This window comes from Tursiops truncatus, chromosome 16, assembly GCF_011762595.2.
Source record: "Tursiops truncatus isolate mTurTru1 chromosome 16, mTurTru1.mat.Y, whole genome shotgun sequence".
NCBI lineage: Eukaryota > Metazoa > Chordata > Mammalia > Artiodactyla > Delphinidae > Tursiops > Tursiops truncatus.
This window is the reverse complement of record NC_047049.1, coordinates 57,251,050-57,268,825: the sequence shown is the minus strand read 5'-3', so window position 1 is coordinate 57,268,825 and position 17,776 is coordinate 57,251,050. Positions and strand designations below refer to the sequence as shown.

General features: G+C 42.3%; 1 long non-coding RNA gene across 9 annotated transcripts in view; it reads left to right on the top strand.

Moving 5' to 3' along the window:
- LOC109550132 (uncharacterized) overlaps positions 1–17,776 on the top strand; it is a 154,313-nt gene that overhangs the window by 59,328 nt on the left and 77,209 nt on the right. For 8 of the 9 annotated variants that reach the window (XR_012326581.1, XR_012326583.1, XR_012326580.1 and 5 more), the window contains exon 7: positions 11,085–11,225. This is a non-coding gene — a long non-coding RNA (uncharacterized lncRNA). Of the gene's footprint in view, positions 1–11,084; positions 11,226–16,151; positions 17,249–17,776 lie in introns of all 9 variants that reach the window. The other variant, XR_012326582.1, reaches the window with a different exon arrangement.

Sequence of the window (17,776 nt, the reverse complement as noted above, 5' to 3'; positions counted from 1 at the left end):
TGCCCGTGCAGGAAGTAGCTCTGGAGACTTGAGAGAGAGCGCAGGCGGCGGCCGGGCCGGGAGAGGCGGGCCTCAGCGCAGATTGGGTCAGGCACGCGCAAGGGCAGCCCCCGAGGGCCGCCCCAGAGGCCCCAGCGCCGCCGAGGTCCTAATAGGCAGCACCGTCTTCCGCCGCACGTGGCCGCACCGCGATTCTCAAATCCAAGCGCGACAAGAAAGGTGGGCAAAGGGGGTCTTGGGACCCGGTGAGGAATTCGCGGGCTGGCTGTCACCTGCGGTAGGGGCTTCGCGGGGGAAGCACGGGGGTGGGGGCTGGAGCCGGGTCGGGTCAGGGAGCGGAGACTGCTTTGCCAGGCCTCCAGAGTTTGTCCAAGGCCGGCTGGTCGGGGAACAGCCTCTGAACACCCAGGCCACGCCCGATCTCGCCTTGGCCCACCTTTTCCTACCTCAGCCCATCTGCCTTAGCTCTGCGTGCTCCCCCCACCCTACCGCCTTTCCCTCAACCCAGGTTTATCCCTAAGTATGGTCTTGTGTACTTGAAGTTGCTTCTGTCTGGCATGCTTGTGCTCCGGTCTTTGTATGGCTGGCTCTTTCTCAGTTGGCAGTTCGTAGGATACCTCCTAAGAGAGTATTCCTGACTACCTCTACTATGGTGAGTCTCTCTCGCTCCGGCTCTCTAGCACATTCACTCAACAAATTAGAGAGGGGCCTGGCACTCTCTAGGCGTCGAAGGATACAGCAGTTACAACAAGGAAGGCCTAGAGCCCTCATCAAGCTTAATATTTTAGTTATGGGAAGTATATCCTCCCAAGGTACCGAAAATTGAATCAGTAAATTCAGATAGTGGTAAGTCCCGTGGAGTAAGAGAGAAAGAGAAGTTGATGTTCTTTTGTGCAGTGTGGCCAGAGAAGGTCTCTGTTGAGATGACAAACGAGCAGGAACTTGAAGAAAGTAAATAAGCAATCCATGGAGTTACCTGGAAGGGTGGTGGTCCCAGGAGAGGGAACACGAAGGGCAAAGGCCCTGAAGCGGGAGCATGTTTGACATGTTCTGGGGCAAGAGGCCAGCGTGGCCAGGGCAGAGTGAGCAAAAAGGAGGGAGAGGGAATTGGGCAGAGTGTGCGGGGCTTGAAAGACCTTTGCAAGGAACTGGCTTTCACACGCAGGTGAAACGGGAGGAGAGAGCTCGAGCAGAGGAATGATGGGGTTCAACTTTGCTTTTAAAAAGATCACCCTAGTTGCTTTGTTGAGAATAGACAGGGAAGGTGGGGGCAGTGTGCAGGGGTGGAAGCAGCGAGACTAGCAGTAATCCAAGAGAGCATGGTGCTGGCTAGGTCCACAGTTGTAGCAGTGGAAATGTTGGAAAATGGACAACTGTATTTTGTTTGCCCTCCTGTGCTGCACTTGCCCCTGAATGGCGTGATTACCTTTCTAGATGTGTGCTTCGTGAAGCGGGACTGACTGAGTGCCAGGCAGGATGAATAAGAAGCGGCCTCCTCCTAGGAGCCAGGGCTTTGCATTTGATGCTCTGTTAAGCGTTTGTGGAATGATTGGGTTCTGTGGAGGGAGCCCTGGTCAGATCTGGCAAATGTCAAACCCTTCTGGTTAAGGGGCAAATTGGGCCCCAGCTGTTGTTGGAGAAGAGGTGCTTGTCCCTCCCCAAAGATGTGTTGCTGCATCCATGGGTCCAAACTGCAAGACAGGGTGTAGCAGAGGAGATACAGTCCCTAGCCCAGAGCAACCACAGACCGTCTCTGTGTACCAGAGCAGCACAGGGACGCGCCTCAGCCAGCAGCTAGCTCAGCCACTGGCAGGGCCCCCAGAGCCTCCACACCTCAGTAGGGAGTTTTCGCTTCGCCTCAGGGGAGCTAACGAATGCCTAGTAAAAAAGAAAAAAAAAGAAAAAAAAGAAAAAAAAGAAAGCAGGAGTGACTTAGATACAACAGACCAATTTCAACACCAACTACCACAATTCACCCAGTATGAAATAGATAGATATATACTATCCTATATTGAGGATATTGAATTCATAATTTAAAGAACTCCCAAATAAGAAATCTCCAGGCCCAGATGGTTTTACAGGAGAATCTACAAAATGTTTAAAGGAGAATTAACACTAGTTCTATACAGTCTTTTGTAGAAAATTGAAGAGGAGGGCACACTTCCAAATTCATTTCATGAGGATAATATTACCTTGTTACCCAAAATCAGCTATGTTCATACAAAAAAAGAAAACTATAGACCAATAACCCTCATGAATATAGATTTAAAAATCCTTTAAAAAATTAGCAAATAGAATTCAGCAGTATATCAAAAGAATTATGCACCCTGACTAAGTGGAGTTTATTGCAGGGATACAAAGCTGGATCAATATTCAAAATTATATTAATATAATCTACTATATTAATAAGCTAAAGAAAAAAAATCACATTATTATATCTATTGATGCATAAAAAGTTTTGACAAAATTCAACACCCATTCATGGTGTTGAAATTCTCAGAAAGGGGACTTCCCTGGTGGTACAATGGATAAGACTCCACGCTCCCAAGGCAGGGGGCCTGGGTTTGACCCCTGGTCAGGGAACTAGATTCCACGTGCATGCAGCAGCTAAGAGTTCACATGCCACAACTGAGGAGCCCACATGCTGCAATTAAGGAGCTGGCGAGCCACAACTAAGGAGCCTGCCTGCCACAACTAAGATCTGGTGCAACCAAATAAATAAATAAATAAATTCTCACAAAATGCTTAAAAAAAAAGAAAAGAAACTCTCAGAAAAATAGGAATAGAGGAGAACTTCCTCAACTTGATAAAAAGAATCTACAAAAAATCTACAACTAACATTATAGTTAATGATAAAAGACCTAATCTCTCCCCCTTAAGTTCACAAGGTAAAAATGTTTGCTGTAACCACTCTTGTTCAATGTAGTGCTGGAAGTTCTAGCCAGTGCAATAAGGCCAGAAAAGGAAATAAATGGCTTGCAGATTGGAAAACCATTAGGTAAATAAGAAATGAAAACTATGTTCACACAAAAACCTTTACATGAATGTTTTATAGCACTTTATGTATAACAGGCAACAAGAGGAAACAACCCAGATGTCCTTCAATGGGTGAAGGGTTAAACTGTGATATATCCACACCATGGAATACTACTCGATGATTAAAAGGAACAAGCTATGGGTACACACAACAACCTGGATGAATCTCCAGAGAATTATGCTAAGTGAAAAAAAGCCAACCCCAAAAGTTTCCATACTGAATGATTCCGTCTATATCTGGTTCTTGAAATGAGAAAATTATAGAATGGAGAGCACATTAGTGATTACCAGGGGCTAAGGTGGGGGTTGGAACATGAGGGAAGTGGGTATGGCTATGAAAGAATAACATAAGCGATGAAAATGTTCTACATCTTGACGGTATCTATGTGAATATCCTGGTTATGGTATCATGGTACCGTTTTGCAAGATGTTACTATTCAGAGAAACTGGGTAAAAGGTATGCAGGATCACTCTGTATTACATAAAAACAAAAAGTTTAATTTAAAAAAAACCTGGACTCTCTTAATCGTCTATATGTGTGTCACCTGTGATACTTAGAAGAATTAATAAAATATTCTTCATTGAAAAATGTATGTCGGCCAGCGGGAGACGTGGCAGGTGAGCAGTTCTGCTCCAAGGGCGTAAGTGCATGCCCAGGTTTCGGCCGCTGACCAGGCAGCAACATGGTGGCACCAGTGCTGGAGACCGCTCACGTGTTTTGCTGCCCGAACCGGGTGTGGGGAGGCCTGAGCTGGAGCTCCAGGCCCGGAGGACTTCTGGCCTTCGGCACGTCCTGTTCCGTGGTGCTCTATGACCCTCAGAAAAGTGTTGTTATTACCAACCTGAATGGTCACACTGCTCGAGTCAATTGCATACAGTGGATTTGTAAACAGGATGGTTCTCCTCCTACTGAATTAGTTTCTGGAGGATCTGATATTCAAGTGATTCACTGGGATATAGAGAATAATCAGGCATTTGGAAGTCATTGAGGATTTCTAAGCAGCGGAGTATGAATACCAAAGAAGATGAATCTGATGGGAGTGTGCCAAATTAGGATAGGAAAAAAATATGAAGGAAGAGATATGGGATATAGTTTTGAAGGAAAATGATTTTGGCATTGACTAGATAGTTGTCAAAGGAGTGGGGAGCTATTGAGTAGAGGAGTGAGAAATCAAAAAGAGTGGGATTCTGGCTCAGGGCTCTGGAAGAAAGATACTTCTACAAAGCAAAATAGGCAAGTGGGAAGGAAGATGTGGAATTCAGTTGTTAAGACGTTACTTGTATTGCTAACCAGAGAGAGGGGCCAGGTGTGGAGGAGGGGATCGTGGAGTCACTTAGACTTGAATGAGAGTTCTAATGGTTGTGTAGCAAAGCAGCTCCTGTTTAGACTTACCTTGGCAGAGGAATCCAGAGAGAGCCATCTGCGCACTCAGTTTTGAGACCTTGAGTTGAGATTTGCAAGACTCTTTCCTCAGTGCTGCCCTAAGCTTCTGCCAGTAGAGAGGATAGCAGGCTGAGTATCTGATGGCAGACAGTGGATTTAGAGATGGACCAGAAAGTAGAATGTGAGGCCAGACAGGGAGGAGGAGAGGAGGAGGATGAAAGGCATATAAGAGGGATGAAGGGGGCTTCCCTGGTGGCGCAGTGGTTGGGAGTCCGCCTGCCGATGCAGGGGACATGGGTTCGTGCCCCAGTCCAGGAAGATCTCACATGCCGTGGAGCGGCTGGGCCCGTGAGCCATGGCCGCTGAGCCTGTGCATCCGGAGCCTGTGCTCCGCAACAGGAGAGGCCACAACAGTGAGAGGCCCGTGTACTGCCAAAAAAAAAAAAAAAAAAAAAAAAAAGAGGGATGAAGGGAATAAGAGGATTTGGGGGAAGAAGTCACATATTAGAACCTTGGAGGCTTAAAGGTTCCTTCTGGTATGCATTTCCATGCACACAGGTGTTCACTACATCTTGACTTCTGATAAAAGGAAATAATTCTAAGCTGGTATCATGAGAGATTTGAGTCTTTGAACAGTGGGCATCGTTTTTTTAAAAGCCGGTGAACTTAAGAGATTTGTTTTGTTTGAGCTTTTAAGATTCTCTAATGGTTGAAATACAACCCTGCTTAAAAGATGTGAAGTGACATAGAAAACAAACTTATGGTTACTAAAGGGGAAAGGGGGGGGAGTGGGGATAAATTAGGAGTTTGGGATTAGCAGATACAAACTACTATATATAAAATAGATAACAACGTCCTACTGTATAGCGCAGGGAACTATATTCAATATCCTGTAATAAATCATAATGGAAAAGAATATATATATATAACTGTACACCAGAAACTAACACAATGCAACATTGTAAATCAACTATACTTCAATTTAAAAAATAAAATAAAATAGAAAAAAAACTATATCATTATTGGTATATTCTGTCAAATACTAAGGGAGATATGTTAAAATAATCCGTCATGATTGGGAAGTCTCTATTTCTCCTTTTAGGTCTGTCAATTTCTGTTTTATATATTTTGAGACTATATTATTTCATGCATATACATTTAGAATTATTCAATCCTATTGGTTGATTGTGCTTTTAATCACTATGAAGTCTCTCTTAATTTCTTGTGATGCTTTTTGCTTTAAAGTCTATTTTGTCTGATTTTAGTATAGTGACACCATCTCTCTTTTCGTTAGTGTTTACATAGAACTCCCCCCTATTCTTCTACTTAAAAATTTTTCTGTATCTTTATTTTTAAAGGATGTCTCTTGTAAACAACGTATGCAATTGTTTTTATGTAATATAATATTACAATTTTTGTCTTTTAATTGGAGTATCTTGTTCACTTACATTTAATATAACTACAAATATATTTGGGTTTACATCTACTATTTTATTTATTCAGTATTTATCCCACATATTCTATATTCCTTTTTTTCTCTCACTTCTTGACTTCTTTTCAATTAAACAAATATGTTTATTATTCCATTTCTTCCCTCTCTTATCTTGTTAATTATAAATTCTTCTATTATTTTAGTAGTTACCTTAGAGCATTCAACATATATCTTTGACTTATTAAAGTCTAATATAAAATAGTACTTTTAGCACTTTTCATATCATTCAAGGACTTTAGAATACTTTAATTCCATTTCCTACCTCCAATTTTTATGCTATTATTTTCATATGTTTTAATTCTACATATATTTTACACCTTACATGATATTATTATTTTTCTGTAGAAACAATACTCATTTTTTCATTTGTTACAGTTAACAGTTTGCATTTCATTTGGGGTTCTCTCCATATCTTGGTTGATTTTTTTTAAAGTTTAAATATAGTAAACTTTATTTTTTGTTTTGTATTGTTTTATGGGTTTTGTCAAATGCACGAGTCATTTGGTGACTCTCAGGGTGGCACAGAGCCACCACCAAAACCTCTTGATATAGAACAGTCTGTCATCCCTAAATTCCTTTGTGCTGTCCCCTTATAGTCTACTCTGTTCCCACCTCCAACCCCTAGAGATATATGTAGCCTTCTGGGTCTGACTTCTTTCACTTAGCAATATACATATAGGATTCATACATGTTATTGTGTGAATCAATAGATTGTTTCTTTTTATTGATGAGTAGTATTCTATTGTATAGTTGTACTATACTTTATCCATTTGCTAGTTGAAAGACATCTGAGTGGCTTCCAGTTTGGGGCAATTATGAATAAAGTTCCTATAAACATTAATTTATCATAAGCATACATTTTTATTTCTCTTGGATAAATACCTAGTAGTAGGATTGCTGGGTCATATGGTTATATGTATGTTTAATTTTTTAAGAAACTGCCAAATTGTTTTTCAAACAATTTGCATCTCCATCAGCAACATTTGAGGCTTCCAGTTACTCCACATCCTCATCACTACTTGGTATTATCAGTCTTTTTAGTTTTAGCCGTTCTAGTAGGTATGTGGTAGTATCTCATGGTAGTTTTTTGTTTGTTTGTTTGTTTGTTTTGCGGTACGCGGGCCTCTCACAGCTGCGGCCTCTCCCTCTGTGGAGCACAGGCTCCGGACGCGCAGGCCCAACGGCCATGGCTTACGGGCCCAGCCGCACCGCGGCACGTGGGATCCCCCCGAACCGGGGCACAAACCCGCGTCCCCTGCATCGGCAGGCGGACTCTCAACCACTGTGCCACCAGGGAAGCCCTCATGGTAGTTTTAATTTGGTTATCCCTAATGACTAATTATGCTGAGCAGGTTTTAATGTGCTTATTTGCCACCCATACATCTTCTTTGGTGGAGTGTGTGTTTGGAACTTTTGGCAAGTTAGATATTGGGTTCCTTGTTTTTTTTTTTTTATTGTTCAGCTTTTAGAGTTATTTATATGTTCTGTATACAAGTCTTTGTCAGAAATATGATTTGCATATATTTTCTTCCAGTCTGTGGCTTGCTTTTGAATTCTCTTATCAGTGTCTTTTGCAAAGCAAGAATTTTTAATTTTAATAAAGTTCAAATTATCATTTTTCTTTCATGGATCATGCTTTTGTGGATTGTGCTTTGAGTGTCTAGAAATTCTTTACCTAATATAGGGTCATGCAGATTTTCTCATGTATTTCTACTAGAAGTTTTGTAGTTTCACATTATACATTTAGGTTTATGATCCATTTTGAGTTAATTTAAAAAAACATTTTATTTTATTGAGATATAATTCACATACCAGAAAATTCACCCTTTGAAAGTGTACAATTCAGTGGTTTTTAGTATATTCACAAGGTTATGCAGCCATCACCACTGTCTAATTCCAGAGCATTTCATCATCTGAAAAAGAAACTCCAGAACTCATTAGCAATCACTGCCCCTTGCCCCTCTCCCAGCCTTAGGCAACCACTAATCTACTTTTTGCCTCTATAGATTCTTTCACTTAGAATATTGTTCTCAAGTTTCATCCATTTTGTAGCATATATTGGTATTTTATCCCTTTTTATTGCTGAATAGTGTTCCATTGTATAAATACATACATATTATCCATTCATCGTTCAGTGGACATTTGGATTGTTTTGGCTATTATGAATAATGCTGCTATGAACATTCATGTACAAGTTTGTGTGTGAACACATACTTTCAGTTATCTTGCATATATACTTAGGAGTGGTTGAGTTAGTTTTTATATAAGGTGTGAGGCATGGGTTGAGTTTCTTTTTTTCTTTCTTTTTTTTTTTTTTGCATATGGGCATCTAATTATTCCAACACCACTTATCGAAATAACTATCCTTTCTCCATTGAATTGCCTTTGACCCTTGTTAAAAATCAGTTGAGGGCTTCTCTGGTGGCGCAGTGGTTAAGGATCCTCTTGCCAATGCAGGGGACTCAGGTTCGAGCCTTGGTCTGGGAAGGTCCCCCATGCCACGGAGCAACTAAGCCTGTGTGCCACAACTACTGAGCCTACGCTCTGGAGCCCGCAAGCTGCAACTACTGAAGCCCGTGCACCTAGAGTCCATGCTCTGCAACAAGAGAAGCCACCACAATGAGAAGCCTGCACACCCCAGTGAAGAGTATCCCCCACTCACCGCAACTAGAGAAAGCCCACATGCAGCAATGAAGACCCAACGCAGCCAAAAATAAAGAAATAAAATAAATTTAAAAAAAATCAGTTGAGTGTATCTTGATTGTTTTGTTCCATTGAGCTATATGTCTGTCTTTTCTGCTAATGCCACACTATCTTGATTACCATACTTTTTTAAGCTTTGAATTTAGGTAGTTTAATTCCTTCAACATTTGTCTTCCTTTTCAAAATTGTCATTCTAGATCCTTTGCCCTTGTCTCATACATTTTAGAATCAGCTGGTCAGTAATGATTCAAAAAAGTATACTGAGATTTTGATTGGGATTGCATTGAATGTATAGATCAATGGGGGGGATTGTTATCTTACCAATTTGATTCTTCCAATCCATAAACATGGATTATCTTTTTATTTATTTAGGTCTTTGATTTCTTTCATGAATATTTTGTAGTTTTCAACACACAGATCCTGCACATATCTGTTAGATTTATAACTAAGTCTTTCATTTTTGGGGTGCTATTGTAAATTGTATTGTTTTTAAAATTTTGAATCCAATGTTCATTGCTGATATATAGAAATACAATAAAATTTTGTATATCGACCTTGTATCCTGTACCTTTGTTAAACTCACGTATTAGTTCTAGGAGCTTTTTTCTTAAAGTTCACTCTTATTTATTTATTTATTTTTGGCTGCATTGGGTCCTTGTTGCTGCACGGGCTTTCTCTAGTTGTGGTGAGCAGAGGCCACTTTTCGTTGCGGTGCATGGGCTTCTCATTGCATTGGCCTCTCTTGTTGTGGAGCATGGGCTCTAGGTGCACGGACTTCAACAGTTGTGGCACGTGGGCTCAGTAGCTGTGGCTCTTGGCCTCTAGAGCACAGGATCAGTAGTTGTGGCACATGGGCTTAGTTGCTCCACGGCATGTGGGATCTTCCCAGATCAGGGATTGAACCCTTGTCCCCTGCATTGGCAGGCAGATTCTTAACCGCTGCACCACCAGGGAAGTCCGTAGGAGCGTTTTTTTGTAGATTATTTGGAGTTTTCTATATAGACAATGTAATCATTATAGTTTTATATACATTTTGACCCTTTCTGTTGCTCTTCATTCCTTCCTGAATATCTTCGATTTCATCTGGGATTGTTTTCCTTTTTGTAGGACTTTCTTTAGATCTTTTTTTTTTTGATGTTGGTCTGTTGGTTAAATATTGTAATTTTTGTCTGAAAATGTCTTATTTTCATTTATTTTTAAGGAGTATTTTTTGCAAGATGTATTATTCTAAGTTGACAATTATTTTCTTTCAAAACTTTGAAGATATCCTTTGTTGTTCTGGCCTCGATTATTTCTATAGAGAAATCAGTTGCTGCTATTGTTACTACTTTGAAGATAATAGTCCTTTTTCTCTCTGTTTTTTAGGGTTTTTCTTTGCCTTGTCTTTCAGCAGTTTTACTTTGATGTGCCAAAGGTGTGGATGTAGTTTTCTTAGTATTTACCCTGCCTAGGCTTAACATTTCTTAAATACATAGCTTGTGTTTTTTTGTTTCTTTTGAAAAATTCTTAGTCAATAATCAATCTCTTCAAATATTGTTTTTGCTCTGTTTTCTCTCTTCTCCCCTTATGAGAAAATTACACATATTTTGTGCCTTTTCACTTTGTTCATCTTTCATTTCCTTTCTGTATTTTCTATTTTTTCTCCCTTTGCTTCAGTCCTATTATTAGCTAGTTTTCTAGTCCTCTCTTCAGCTGTGTTTACTTTGTGGTTAAACCCGTCTATCCAGTTCTTAATTTCATTCATTATATTTTCCAGTTTTAAAATTTCTATTTGATTTTTTGGATAGATTCTAGTTCTCTACTGAAAATTTTCTACTTGTAATTTGTTTTCTTAAATGTATTGATGATAGTTCATTTAAAATTGTTTCTGCTAATTCTCATATATGAATTACCTGTAAGTCTGTTTTTATTATTTGGTCTTTCTCTGGTTTTTGGTCACTTGGTTTTGTCTCCTGGTAAGTCTGGTAACTTTTGATTGAATGATGGACATTGTGGATAAAACATTATGGTGGAAATTTGAGCTTGAATGTTATCTTCCTTCAGAGAGGGTTTGCTTTTACTTCAGGTCAGGGTTAGATCATCTTAATCTAGATTGAGATGGTTTAAATCTGGGTTTCAGCTCTTTTGATGGCTCATCTCTTAACATATCCTAGAAGTAAGGTTAGCCCTTAGTTTTAGGCTATAACTTGTCAGGTGTCCCAGCTGAAAGCTGGAGATGTTTGCTAAATTTCCTATGTTTTGGCATCCCAGAACTCATTTTTAAAATCCTCAGTCCCAGGACACTGCTGAATATCTACTCAGTACCTGGGCCCCTCAGATGTTGGTTTACAAATCTACAAATGCCTGCAGGGGAAGAATGTGACCAGATATCAGGTTCACACAATGTACTTCTTTTATCTTAGTGATCTTGGCCTCTCAAGTCTTCAGTGCCCTGGTAACTTTTCTTTTTGTTCAAACTTGCTTTCCTAGTTGTGGTTGGTGAAGAAGTTGGTCTGATACAAGCTAATCCACCATATCCAGAAGCAATACAAAGAGCATGGACTTTGGAGCCAGAACTCCAGGATTCAAATCTCAGTTCCATCATTTACTTGTCCTGTGATCATGAACAAGGTATTAACTTTTTTTGAGCCTCACTTTTCTCATCACTAAAATGGTCATAATAACAGTAGCTACCTTATAGGGTTATTTTGATGATTTAACAAGTATTATATATAAAGTAGTGTGTGTGTATATATATATATATATATATATATACTTTCCTACTTACCTTCTTGTTCTGGCCTCCATTGTTTCCATAGAGAAGTCAGTTATTGTTATTATTACTACTTTGAAGGTAGTATTCCTTTTTTTCTCTGACTGTTTTTTAAGGTTTTTTCTTTGCCTTTGTCTTTTGACAGTTTTACTCTGAAGTGCCAGAAGTGTGGGTATGGTTTTCTTTGTATTTATCCTGTCTGGGCTTCTTAGCATTTCTTATATCATATATACTTTAAAAGTATATAATATAATATATATCTAAGAAAAGTGCCTGGAATCCAAAATATGCTGTATTGTTATTTGCTCTTATTATTTTTACTTGATGTGGTCATCTTTCCAGTTAGTGTTGTTTTCCACTGTGTTTTGTCATTTACAAATCCTCAATAGGCTCTGCTGGCTAGTAGATGAAGTCCAAACTCTACACCTGTAGTTCTCAGCCTTGGTGGCATATTGGAATAACCTGTGATATTTTTAAAATTCTGAGGCCCAAGTCAAACCAGGCCAATTACATCAGAACTTTTTTTTTTTTTTTTTTGCGGTATGCGGGCCTCTCCCTGTTGTGGCCTCTCCCGTTGCGGAGCACAGGCTCCGGACGCGCAGGCTCAGCGGCCATGGCTCACGGGCCCAGCCGCTCCGCGGCATGTGGGATCTTCCTGGACCGGGGCACAAACCCGCGTCCCCTGCATCGGCAGGCGGACTCTCAACCACTGTGCCACCAGGGAAGCCCCATCAGAACTTTTAAGGTGGGATAGAGATATTAATCAGTATTTTTTAAAGAGCCTCAGGTGATTCCAATGTTCAGCCAATGCTGGGGGCTCTCACACCTCCTCCTCCGCTCTTCTGAGCCACTTTTGAGGGCCTGGAGAAGTGCCTGAGACACTACATGCTCTAGGGAGAGAGAGGAAATGGATGCAAAGAAAAGAGGAAAATAACTCACGGTGGTACCATAGGAACGTACTTGTGGGAATTCTCATTCTTTGGAGAAACAGCAAACTCCAGCTGTGTGCTGTTTTGTGGTTTTCTTTTGGGAGGGGGCAACGTCAATGACCCCCCCTTCTATCTCCACATCAAGCCATCTCTCAATTCACTCTCACCTTTCCGTCCCGAATTTACCTCCCTCTCTTTATTCAAAGAGTTGTTGAAATATCTCCTCCCTCTAAGAAGGTTTTTTGGTTTGTTTGGAGAAGGTACCTTCTCACAGGTACTAAAACATTATTCAAGGTGGTCCTGTCCAAGGAGGGGTATGGGGGCTAAGGATGGGCACTTGGGACGGCCAGAGGCACCAGGTGACTTGACAGGAGGTGAGAAAGGAGCATTGGAAAGGAGATGGGAGAGCCTCTGGAAAACTTATCAGATCATAAAATGTCACCTAGGCTAACCTCTGAATGTTTACAGAACTCCTTAGTGTGCGCCACTGATGGTAGAATTTTTAGGCACTGTGACATGCTGGTGGGTTGATATTTTGTCAAGAGATAAAGGGAGAAGGCCTAGACAGGTGCCTGTTCTGACACCACATGGGGCAGGCATCTGCCAGCAGAGAGCCAAGCCCTTTGTGCCACCTCTGCTGATGCCTTCAGAGAAGCGGTGTCCTGGCTGGAAAGGAAGAGGCTGGGGGAGAGGGGAATAGTGTGGTAGGGAATAATTTTAAACATTTTGGTGCTATGTAAGCTGTGAAGACATAGCATGTAGGTCTTCATGAGCCAACCAACTGTTTCTCCTGAGCCAGTGGTGTGGTGGGTTGTGAAGTTCTGTGATTCAGGATGCTTTCCTGGGCTGCCCCTGCTTTAGACAGGGAGCAAGAGCAAGTGACATGAGATTTAAAATAATAATAATTGTATATAGTGCAGGGAAACAGGTCTCTCACCTCTAGTGATGGGAGAATAAATTCGTTCAATTTTTCTTAAAGCATGTGAGCAGCATGAATCCAAAGTCTTAAAAATGTTCCTGTGCTTTGACCCAGCAATTCCACTTCTAGGAATATGTTCTAAGGAAGTAGGTGACAAGTGCACAATGATCTATGTATACTGACATTCATTATAAGCTTGTTCACTAAAAACAACCAAAATGTCCAGCAATTAGGCATTAAATAATGACTGGGAATATAGAATGCTATGCAGCTAGTAAAAAGGACACTGCTGCTCCTCCATAGTTATTGAAATGGAAAGATGTTTATTTTATTTTAAGCAAGAAAAGCAGGTCCCAGAACTACATTCACTGTGACCCTATTTCATTTATTTTAGTAATTTTTTTTTTCCTCCCAGACCATTTTATTGAAGATGAATGACTTCATGCTAAGCCTGTATCATGGGGGTAGCCCTGTTTTACACAGACTACTGCCAGAGTAGTTTATTACTACCAATAATGTGTGAATTACTTTGCATCGTGTCTGACATATAGTAGGTACATAGAGGTAGAAAAAGTAAATATTACTTTCAGAAAGTCTCTTTAACTGTTAAAGAGACTTTACCTCTCTAGAGTGGTTTAGCATTTTAATAGAATAGAAAGTATGATACAAAAATTGGCAAAGTTTGCTGGCCAGAAATCATGTAGTTGGTATGATCTCAGTTTCGAAAAACACAGTACATGTGCCCATAAGGAAAGTCTGTAAAGATATCTTTATCTTATTAACAGTGTTTGAGTAATGTTGGGTTATGAGTCGTTTTTATGTCCCTTTTTTTTTGCTTTAATACACCCAACCTCCTGTGATAGAATAGACTGTCTTTGTTACTTTCTCTTCACTCAAAGTCTAAAAAAAAAAACAAAAAAACAGGCTTTAATTACTGATATAAAGTAAAACAATAACTTGTTGGTTGGCTGAGAATTGCTGGAAATTAATAAATAGTTTGGAAATTATTTAGTAAATGCTAATTACTTAGCAAAAGTAATTAAAATATTTATAAGCGAACACCCATAAAACACCACCAAGCAAATACATTGCTCAATAAATGGTTTAATTAGTATTTCATTACTAGAAATTAATCTCAGTAACCAAACATTACTACAAATTACATGTAGGATGGACAGCTTGTTTCACTGCTATTAATGATTTCAATTACAAAGTTTGTGCAAAGTCTAATTCCTTTCTGCTTCTCCCGCCTTCCTCCTGCGCCCACCTGGGCGAGTTCCCACACACTAGGCCTGAGTTAGGATGTTTAGGGCTGGGCTGACACCTTCCACATTGTTGGAAATCCCTGATTAACAGTTTCCCTCAGCTTGTTTCCCAGCTGTCTTGCAGAAATACTAGCCCTGGGTGCCTCTTAATCAGCTGGAATCAGCCTCCAGGAGCTGGTGGGCTTCTTACCACAGATATACTCTCCTCTGGAGTCTCCTAAATCACTTGGCTGCAAGGCCCGATTCCCTCCTCATGTCTGTGCCAAGGCCTTCCAGCACTGGGTTGCGCTCCTTGTTCAGCTCTCAGGCTGGGCCAGGTTGCTGCTAAGTCATAAAAGGGCATCTTCGTGCCGATGAGAAAAAAGGAGTCCTTCCCTCCGGACAGATGTAGTCACATGTGAGGATTTTTGCCCCAACGTGTTTCTTTCTCAGGTTCCCCAGGGAACAGACTCTGAGACTCGAGATTTGCGTGCCGGCGTCTTACTGAGGAGTGTTCTCAGGAATAGCCCCTGAGTGAGGGAGTGAGGGAAGTAGGATGGGGTAGAGGGAAAAGTTGGACCACAACCGCACGGGAAGCTCCTGGATTGAGGCAAGGAAGGGGGCAGGCCTTTGTTATTTCAAACGAGCAGACATCACTCTGGGACTGATGTGCCTCTCTTTGGCTGAGGACAGGTCCTGGAGGGGGACTTGGTTGCCAGCCATTAACAGGCAACACTCCCAGCAGCTAGAGGAACGAGTGCTTTGGCTCTGAAGGAGAAATATGGGCAGCATCCACTACAGTCCCCTTGTGTCATGGACAACCTGAGCAACCACACAGGAAGGTCCTTCTGGGGGTGGCCTGAGGCCATGAGTTGAATGGGCATGAGTTGTCCTATTGTTTTACTGGGACTGGGAGGGGTCTGACTTCTGCAGTTAGGGTGGATCCCCACTTAGGTACAAGCTGGGACTTATGCCTAGGCTGTAAGCTCCATGCAGGTAGGTCTGTGTCTCATGGTATCCCCAGAACTTAGCACAGTTTGTGGCTCAATTAATATTTGCTGATTGAATCTATAGTAATAAAGACAGTCACCTAAATGCATTAATATAAGCTGTATTACAATTGATGAAGGGAAATACATAGAATGTGACCTAGGACGGGTCAGGGAAGCTCCCTCAAAGAAAAGACATGAGCTGAGACCCAAGGGATTGGTAAGAGTGGGCCAGGCAGAGTGGACTGGGGGTGGGGTGCTTCCAAGCGTCCTAAGATAGGCATTTACCTTGGCCACGTCCTGAGGGGGTCTCCTCATGGAAAAACAGAGGCGACTTGAGAAATCACATTCACTGAAATCTCTCTTGTTATCTGTTGGTGAAATGTATCCTTTGTCCTTATCACAGCCTTATCTGGTATAAGACTCATGTGTTAGAGAGCTTTTCCACTGTGGCTTGGCCAGGCCCTGGTGGCATAAAGGTTGCCTGCACCTGGCAGGTGCTTTCTGGAGTGAGAGATACAGGCCAGGTGTCACAGTTGGAGCTGGGGGTGGAGATCCCCCTGAACCCCCCATGGGGTCTCATGCATGTGAAGGCCACCTATTGTGGAGGAGCTGAGGCTGGAAGCAGCTGGGCTTCAGATCTAAACTCTTGCTTCCTCTTCGTCCTCATCTCCATCCTGCCCCTGGCTTTGCCCCTCTCCAGGCGTGTCTCCAGATTCCTCACTGCCCCAGGAGCATGTTCTGCTCATTTTGCCTCCACTCCTGTGCATGAGTCCTCCCCTTTCTCCAGGACCACCGCTCTACTCAGAAAACCCACCCAAAGCACCGCCATGGAGCCCTGGCCAGCAACTCCAGGTCATACTGAACTCACCCCTTTCTGCATTTCTACAGCCCTCAGCTGTAGATTCTTTAGGGCAGAGGCTGGTTTAGAAATCCGGGCCTGGTACCATACCTGGTCGAGAGCAAGAAGGTTGGGAGAGGCTGGAGGAGAGGAGAAGCCCTGAAGGAAAACCCATTATGCTCGTCCCTGCCATGATGCCCTGGTTGGCGCCGGGCAGTGTGAATGGTGGCCTGGACGACGTCTGCTGGCCTCCCAGCCAGGTGCACTGTGAGGGGTGCCGCGGGCCTGCCTTCCGCTGTTGGTGGTGGGTGGCAGCAACGGCCAGGAGGGGGAAGATGGAAAGTTCATGTTTATCACGTCTGGGGCTTTGCCTGCCTTGTCCTTAATCAGTCTACAGCTAATTAGTCGCCTCCCCCAGCTGGCAGAGCACCATGAATCACCAAGGAAAAGGCTGAAGTCAGCCGGCCTCCTGCTCAGGGGAATCCTGGCTCATTGGGTGGGCCCTTCTTGCCTGGGGCATTATGAGGGCCACAGGATGCAGGAGCTCCTCTGGAAAGAATCTGAGGTTGTTGGGAAGGGGCCCTGGGGTCCTGTGCCACCTAGGGTGACTGTGGGGGAAGGGTGTGGCATCATCCTCTTTGCTGCAACGTAAAGGCTCACTTTCCCAAACTCACTTGCAGCCAGGAAAGGCATGGGACACAGTTCAGACCAATGGGGCATAAGCTGAAACCTGCTGGGGGCTCTTAGGAAGGCTTTTCCTTTCTTGATAAAGGGCGTTGGATGCTGCTGGTGCTGGCCCTTCTTGCCCTTTCTTCTTTTTGCCTTGAATGCAGACTTGAAGGCTGGAGCTGCAGCAGCCATCAGCTTCTATGAGGGAAGGACCAAGAGAATTGTAATGACACCAGCCATGAGCTGACCAACCAATGCCAGTAACTTGCCTACCTCCAGATTTCTGTCAGGTGAAAATAATAAATCTCCATCTGTTTAGTCTACTGTTGGTTGGTATTCTGTTAGCTGCAACTGAATACACTTCTAACTGATACAGAGGGGAACTCTAGATGGCGCCAGCTTGACTGCACAGATGCCCATGGTACCAGAGTAATCCAGACATCGCTGGCCTCATCAGCGAGTGAGGTTATAATACCCACTCCTCCGATCCTTCATCTTTTAAAGTCTCATTCATCAACCCTTTTTAGACACTTACGTTATTAAGAAAGTATCTGGGTGTGACATTGATGTGCCAGACATGTTAAATCCTGTGTAATGGTTTGCCTAGGAAGGCAAAACTAGATTTTCTGGCAAAAGAATAATCCCTCTTCTCTTAGTTATGCAGTGCTTATGTTAAGTAGGCAAATACATTGCTTTGGGAAAAGGGTGCAAAAAGGAATTATGTGATTCTGAGAAGGTTTTGCAGGGCTGATCATAGAGGCAGGATATTTGCATATGGGAGGACTGAGGTCAAGACCCTGACTAACCCTTCCCTTTTG